This window comes from Parus major, chromosome 1A (genome assembly GCF_001522545.3).
Source record: "Parus major isolate Abel chromosome 1A, Parus_major1.1, whole genome shotgun sequence".
Lineage (NCBI taxonomy): Eukaryota > Metazoa > Chordata > Aves > Passeriformes > Paridae > Parus > Parus major.
Window position 1 is genome coordinate 56,842,797 of NC_031773.1, and position 7,958 is coordinate 56,850,754.

General features: G+C 41.1%; 1 long non-coding RNA gene across 1 annotated transcript; it reads right to left on the bottom strand.

Moving 5' to 3' along the window:
- Positions 1-1,843: 1,843 nt before the first annotated feature.
- On the bottom strand, positions 1,844-7,457 carry LOC107204256. The gene is made up of 3 exons (XR_001521517.2): positions 7,257-7,457; positions 3,417-3,543; positions 1,844-2,710 (listed from the first exon to the last, which is right to left on the bottom strand). It is a non-coding gene; the product is annotated as an uncharacterized LOC107204256 (long non-coding RNA).
- Between the last annotated feature and the right edge of the window lie 501 nt (positions 7,458-7,958).

Genomic DNA, 7,958 nt, shown 5'->3' on the forward strand with positions numbered 1-7,958 from the left:
GGAGCAGAGCCTGGGCCCTGCTCTGAGCCCTCCCTGCTCACAGGGACACCCAGGGCTGAGGGCCCCTCTCAGCTGGGGCTCCTCTTGAGGCTGGACAGCCCCAGCTCCCTCAGCCTTTCCCTGTCAGAGATGCTCCAGGCCCTAAATCATCTCTGCAGCCTCTGCTGGCCCTGCTCCAGGAGCTCCCTGTCCCTCCTGTGCTGAGGAGCCCAGGGCTGGACACAGCTCTCCAGATGTGCCTCACAGGGCTGGGCAGAATGACTTCCCTCTTCCTATAATCTGTGCTCTTCCCAATGCATTCCACGATCCTGTCTGTCCAGCCCAGCACAAACCTTGGCACTCAGCAAGCTCTGCCAGCCAGGACTCACTGAAGGGCTCGTGGTTGTGACAGGTCTCACAGTCAGGAGTTAAACTGGCCTCAGCTGTGCAGAAGGCAAGTCTGTGAGCTCAGATTGGAGGAATGGCAAAGGACAAAGATCTGCTTTCATCACGACATGGAGCGTGAGGAAGTGAGGGAAAGTTCTTGATCTTGATACCATCACTTCACTTGACTCCTCAACTAGCTGATGAGGAGGACTTAACTGACAGATTTGATTTATTTTACCTTGTTAGTCTTTATGTAGTGATAAGGAACATAGGAGTTCTGAGCACTAAAGAGGATTTCTTGCCCAGAGACCTTAAAATTTCAGGATCTACAGGCAGACCCAGAAAATCCCTGGACCTCCCCGAGCACTGTGAACCTACCTGCTGAGATCGGGTTTTGAAAGCATTAGATTTGGTAGATTTGAAATAACAGAAGCCTAGAATTAGCATGTTTTAACTTGGATGAAGTGCAGGAGTGCTCCCTGAAGACTGACTGTCCTTTGTGACATCTGAACTCTGGACCCACGTTTGAAACCAGAGGTAATGAAGTTGTGCACTCACCATCACCATGTTGGAAGCACGGACACATAACCCAGAAAAAGAATTAGCAAGAGGGGAAAGACACTCTACAGTAAATAAATTAAACATAAACTGGTTATGGATCTAGAAAAGTGGTATTTCACTAAAGCTCTCTTCCCAGAGCAGAAGTCCTTAAAAATGTGTCAGTAACAGTGGTCAGTGGGAATGACAGACATCCCTACCCTCCAGCAGGAATGGGGATTCGTTTTGACTGGGCATTTTGGGTGTTTGTGAGTTGCAAGCTTTGATTTCAGTACCTTACTCCTGTCTGCTCCCCAAAGCTGCCACAGGGAAGTCGGGGAAGGCAAAGTCAGTCTCAGAGAGATGATGAGGCCCAGCTGTGACAATGAAAATGGAATGAATATTCACAATGTGACATTCCAGTTCCTGCCTTGCTGCTGGTGCTCCTCTGGTGGGTCCTGCCAGCGCAGCAGATGGCAAGCACTGAAAGGCTGTTGTGCCAGTGGAAAATTACTGAGTTTTGTTGGTCCTGTGGCGGATGTGTGAGGGGGGCAGTGGGGCAAACTCCCACTTATTTAATTATTTCCAAGAGAGAAAGGGAAACAAATGGCTCCCTATGACTACAAAAATTACTGGCATATAAAGAACCAGTCTCTTGTTTTAGAGGAATGAGGCATGTTTCTTTGCATTTCGAGTTTTCTGTATGATTCCATGTAACTTTCCTCATAAATCATTATTATTAATTTTTCTAAATAAGAGTGCAATTAAAAAGAGAAACAATATATTAATAAAAGCACTGGCTGTTGCTTAACAGACCTATGGAAAAACTAAGTGTTCCATGTTTCTATTTTTATGTGGCCATAAAAGTATTTATATTAGCGGACATTCCATTGCAAAACACACATGGTTTATTTTAATTTTCTAATTTTAAATGCATGTTTTTAACAGAGCTGTACACATAGAAGGTTATATCACTGCTATAAAAGTCTGATTAATGGGTTCACCACTGTTGCAGTTGAAGTTAGTGGGCCTTGTGAATATTTGAGCTTGTCCATAGTCTTTGAAGGTCTGCACACCTAAAGAAACTTACAACCAAATGCTCATCCTGAAATTAAGCCTGGCAGAGCCAAATCTGCAGTGTCTGAGCAGGCCGATGAAGTTTGTTTGTTATTGGAGAGCTGACAGAAATACCTAAGGTTTTAACCCAAACTGTGACACAGTGTAACCGTTGCCAACAGACCAATAAAGTTTTATTTCTATGTATTTCCAGAGCTAGCCTGTAATATAGAAATAAAAGCACTTATTTGCCGTGTAGAAGAGCAGCAGCTCTTTAAGCTGCCAGGCATAGGAGTTAGACAAACATTTTGAAACAAAATCTTTGCTCTGAGCATGCAATCTTCTGCAGGCTGTGTGCTGTCCCAGTCCTGCGAGTTGAGATAAGCAGTCCTGCGCCCTCTGCTCCAGCAGCAGCAGCAGCAGTGGCATCCACCCCGGGGCACAGCAATTAAAGGCAAACACAAAAGCCCAAATACCTCTTGTCAAATTCCACCGAACCTCTGAGGCCTTCAAAAAACTTTAGGGGAACGTCTGTGGCAAAGTAAAACAATGTTGTCCTCGTCATTGTAGTTCAAAAGAGGGAGAGCTTGTCAGAAAAAGGACACTTATGTGAGAGTTTGACATTTCTTTCTTTGCAGTCAATTGGTGTAGCAAATCCAAAGTGCTGTATCAGAGTCATGATGCTGAGATGTCTCTTGGAAAGATTCAGAGGGGGTTTTAACCATGAAAGCTCCTCAACAGCAGAAATAACCTAGAAATGTTTAATTCACAAATCGTTTGCATCTAGCGACTTAATCAACATTCAGGAATCAATTCTGACTTTCCTTTCTTACTGTTTTCCTGATGTAGTCCAGGTGTATTTCTTAAGAATAAGCCAGGAAAATTCCAGAACACTTAAAATTGGTCAGGAAATAATGCAGAGCTAGGTAAGCATAGTGCAAGCCGTTCAGAAACATTACCACAATTTTTCTACTGGTTTATTATGACCTTTTTAGCTGTTGTTGATACTACTTGTAATCCAAACTTTATTTGTAACTCCCTATTCTATCTGAATAACAGAAGCATATGTTTTTTATATTCAACAGGTAGAAGGCCAACAAAAAAACTGGAATGCTTTAATCTACTTTATGGCACTTTAGCATAGTGCAGTTACACAATTCTGATAAGATTTCACACCTGCTGAGTGCACTCTAGATCTTTAGTTGCTTGATTCCAGTGGGGCACAGTAGTGAATCAAATGTTCAGAAAATGCTGCAGCATAGACAAAAATGTAATTTCTTGATAGGTGAAATGCAAATTTAAAAGGAGGCACATATGGTCGTACTCCATATGCAGTGTTTCACAGTTGAAATAAACAGTTAAGATCTTGTGTCTGCACACTCTTGAAGAACGAGACAACTCAGTAATTAATTGGGTTTACTTCTGCAAGACCATTCAAAGAATTAACATTTGCTCACCCAGCTGTTTCGTGCCATGCTCCATTTTTAGGAAATCTTCATCAATATTTAAAAATACCTGATGACATCAGAATGTCTGCACTGTATTGGTCACATTTTTGTCTTCCTGGTGATCATGGCCTGACATCTAGGGAAAAGGAAGAATGGAAAAAATTTACAAAGGATTCCTTTAAAACCCTCTCACCCTTCACCTATCCCAAGCCTGATGTTGTCTAAATAGTAACTCCAAGGGTTTTGCTCTTCCAAATGCTTGTGCAGTCTTTTCTTAAAAACCTGGAAACATCTTGTATTGCCAACACATGGGAAGCCTGTTGTGTGAAATTCACCTCCTTTTGCTTGTCCTGAACCTGGTTCTGAGAGCATCTTGATGTGAATCCTGATTTTGTTACCAGCATAGACAATGAACTGTCAATCCATGTACATCCTGGCAGTGCTACTTTTTTTTTATATCTTGTTCCTTTTCAGTTTTCTTTATTCCTAGCCTGGAAGCCATTCCATACCCTCTATGTTGCCATGTTGCAATTTCTATTACATTTTTGGAAGGAAAGGAACTGGAATTTCACTATTCAAAGTGTGGACAAAACATGAATTTAACCAGGGGTTTTTAATTTTTGCTTCACTTCTTAATCTAGAGGCAGAACACATCATTTTCTATGTCTCTCAAAACTAGGAAAAAGTTAAATGATGTCAACAAATAAGTAATATTAGTTCAATTTTAAAAATGAGGTGCCTTTTCAGGGTATTTGAAACAGTCCAGCTCTGTTCCATACAGGCAACCACAGAGTGTTCTATATCCACACCCTTTCTGGGAAAGTTCTAGTTTATACTTTCCTGAAAGCCCAGATAACTTTCTTTATATTAATAGCATCTATGTCACAGGGAAACCGTTTCTATTTCCATGTGTGTAGTCTAAGGAACAAAGCAACTCATTCAGCTCTACAAAATCAAGGAAATTGGTATAGTCACCTTACAGACTGTCAACTCATATCCTGAACATCTTAGCAACTCCCAGCAGCCTTTCCAAAACCAGGATTTCGCCAGTTTTCAATACCATTGAAATTGCTTCTTTCCTATGTAAGTAGTATTATTTTTTTAGCATGAATTTCTGGCTTGGCTGTGACTTTTGCAGGCAATTTGGAACCCACAGCATAGTTCTTCCTGGCATAGAGATACCAGATTCCTCAGGCAGGAGTTAAGGATGTGACAAATTTGATTCATTTTGTAAGCAATTAAAATATTTTTAGCTGAGTTTGCTTAAACAACATCATCTCTTAAAATATTATTCCTGGATTCTCCTTGGAAAAAATCCTTGGTGGACTTTCAAGAGACATATTTAGTACATGATCTTTATTCCACAAACAAAGAAACATGAAAAGTCTGGAACAAAACAGTTAACAAATACACTAATTAATAATAACAACTATTTTTAATTAAGGAAGCTCAGTATTATTCATCCGTTAGCACAGTCAGCACTGTCCATTTTTTAAAATTCCAGAGAAAAATGAAGGCGACAATTTTTCCAGTCAATCCCAGGGATACAAAATAGTATACTAAACAAAAAATACACGTGTTTTCCAGACAACTTATTTCTTAGTAAATATATTTGATCTGTTCTTACACTGCTTCAGTGGTGATCATATGCTATTTTCTTCTTTGCAAAGATTCTCTGCAGATTCTTTGCTAAATCTGTTGTTTTTTTCACGTTATCCCAAGACATGGGAGATCACTGTATGTTGCAAGCTTAACCACACAGTCTGTCTCCTTACTCAACTTTTGCTTCCTATATGGTGATCAAGTGCAGCTTTTCTGACTGACATAAAGCTCTCAAAATAAATTAGGGGGAAAAAAGAAACTGGAACAAGATGTAAATAAAATGATGCAACTTGCTGTTACATTCTGTTCCCTGTTTTTCAACCCTAATGCATCTATTTTAGGGCCAGATACTGAAGTCCCAGGAACTATCCCAGTGAACACAGCTTCTGGAAGAGCCTAAGGAGAGGATGTTCTGGTTTGGAAGGGCTGGCTGGCATCACAGCATGGTGTAGCTGACACAGGAGAACTAATGACAGCAGAGCAGGCACAGGAGGCACAGAGACTGACCAACCTGACTGGAACTGGAGCTGCCATGTCGTGTGATGTAACTCAGAGCACCACACTTCAGTCACAGGGTACAGTCTGGCTCTGGTCCCACAGAATGGGGCTGAAGTGACAAGCTCTCCCTCTTGATATCTCATAGATTGATGATCAGTTGCAAGAGACTCAAAACCTGTGGTTCCAGAGTCTGTAGCTCAATATATGGAGCCAGCATGGGAGGTAAGAGGATGGATTACAAGGAAATGGGATAAACCTTGGTGGGGCTGTGAAGAAGCACTTCTGGAACTATGAATGGTTTGTGCAAAAAGGACTGGTATAAGCTTAGACCATAAGTTTTGTGGTCATGTTCAGGCACTCCATTGCTAACATGAATGATCCAGCTGTACCTCAGAGGAGCTGCATGGAAGGGAGGAGAGTTTGGTGAGGGAAGAGATCAGAACAATGGTCAGAGACAACCTGAAAAAAACACAGGTCCAAGGATCAAGGAGTCTCAGGAGCAGGACTGCTGCTTTCCATGGTGGAAGAGGCAAGCACAGTGTAAAGGAATCACCAGAAAGAGCTTGGGAAGCTTTTCTAACCCAAAGTTAAGCTAATCCAAGGTTAGGGAAGCACTACAAATCCTTAAGGGCTCAAAAATCTTAAATCAGCTCTCCTCTCCTAAACTTTCACCAAGTTCACAGAGCCATGAGTCTGGAAAAAAAGGAGATGATGGTGATGAAATCCCAGGGTTTAGGCAAGTACTTTGGTTATTTAATCTTTTCTACCCTGTTCCCCCACTACTCTCCTTTTCAATTGAATAATTGCAAGCCTGAAAAACTCCATTGTGAATACTCACACAGAGATGCAACCCCTGCTCTTCTGCATTCTTTATTTACATTTCCAGACCTTTCACTCACTGTCTTCCAGCTCCATTGCCTAGAGCATTCCCTGTTCCCTAAATCCACTTAACAGTACCTGACAGTTCCTACTACCTTTCCCCAGCCACTGACAGCCTGACGGAGGTTCTCCTCTGTTTCCAGGGTGTGTGAAGCATGTTCTTGTCATGCCTTTCATCACTGGTTCTTCATACTGAACAGGATAGGGGTGTTCTCCATGTTGTTTGCTGTTGGTTAACAGCAGAAGTCTCTTCTAGGTCTTTAATGCTAATCTGATCCTCAGTGACAAAGCTGCAGAAAGGGCACTTCTCCAACCTAGACAGCAACTACTCAGCTTTGGTTCTGCTACACGAAGAGAGAAAACTGTCAGCTCTTGATGTCTGGGTATTTCTCACAAATCAATGAAATGCAGGAAAAGTCTTGAGGGTTAAAAATTATAGTTCTCACTTTGGCAAAGGTCAGTTCTGAAATGAGCTGGATTTGCAAATCGGCTTAGCTACCTTCAGCACCTAATGTGAAGCAGGAGATTCTAGGAAAAACATTTCAAAAGCAAAGTGTAATTCTCATTTGAAATGGGAGTTTAAGAGCCAGTTTTTCCATGTCTCACACAATCACTATAAATATACAGAAAATGAACCCATTTTTAGGAGAAGATCAATTGTTTTGCTGGTGAAGTCTTGATAAACTATCAAGAATCAGTGCTCAGTTGACAGAAATATTGTGGAATCCCTGTCCGTTTTTCTGTCCTAGCTAGAAACACATCCACACGCAGTCTGTAATTGAATCTGGCACATGAAGATGTAAGTGTACTGGCCTAACCCAGCAAAACCTCTGGCATTCTGAAGTTTTAATGTCAATAAAGAACACGTACCTTCTCCCATTCATCCCAAAAGTGATCCTCTGAAGGTTTCCAGATGAAGCACTAACAGCTCTGACAGCTTCCCAAAAGCTTTGGCATTCCAGCAAGAGTTTCCAGAGGTTACTAAGGAGACGGACTGGTCAACCATTGCATCCATGTGAAATTGAGACAATTACCCTGTGAAGACCAACCTACTAAATGGGATGACATTTTGGAGGCTCACCTGTGTTGCAGGCAGAGTTTACAGTGATGCTGACATCTGCCAAATTTAGCCTAGAGATTTGTTCAGCCAGCATTTTATGTCACTTTTCATAGTAAAAAAAAAAAAAAAAAAAAAAAAAAAAGAAGAAGTAAAAATGCTGTAATTTCCTTTTTGCTTCTTTTCTTTGTGAAACTTACTTTTGTTGCAGTCCTTGTTCACTATCAAGGTAATTGCAAGCATAAATTCTGTAAGTAGCCTTTTCACTTTTAATATACCACAACTGCATCCTGGAATATAATGGTCTAAACAGTCTCCATCTGCAGAAGAGAAGAAAGTGATTTCAAGCTAACAAAATAGCTACAAACTTAATGCAGCCTCACACTTGTTTAGACTACTAATGAGGGAGAGCAGGGAAAGGAAAACAATTCTGTTCCATTCCACTTATCTTGCAGGCTTGGATCTTTAAACGAAAATAATCCAATTAATTGCCACAGCATGATGAAAATAGTTGG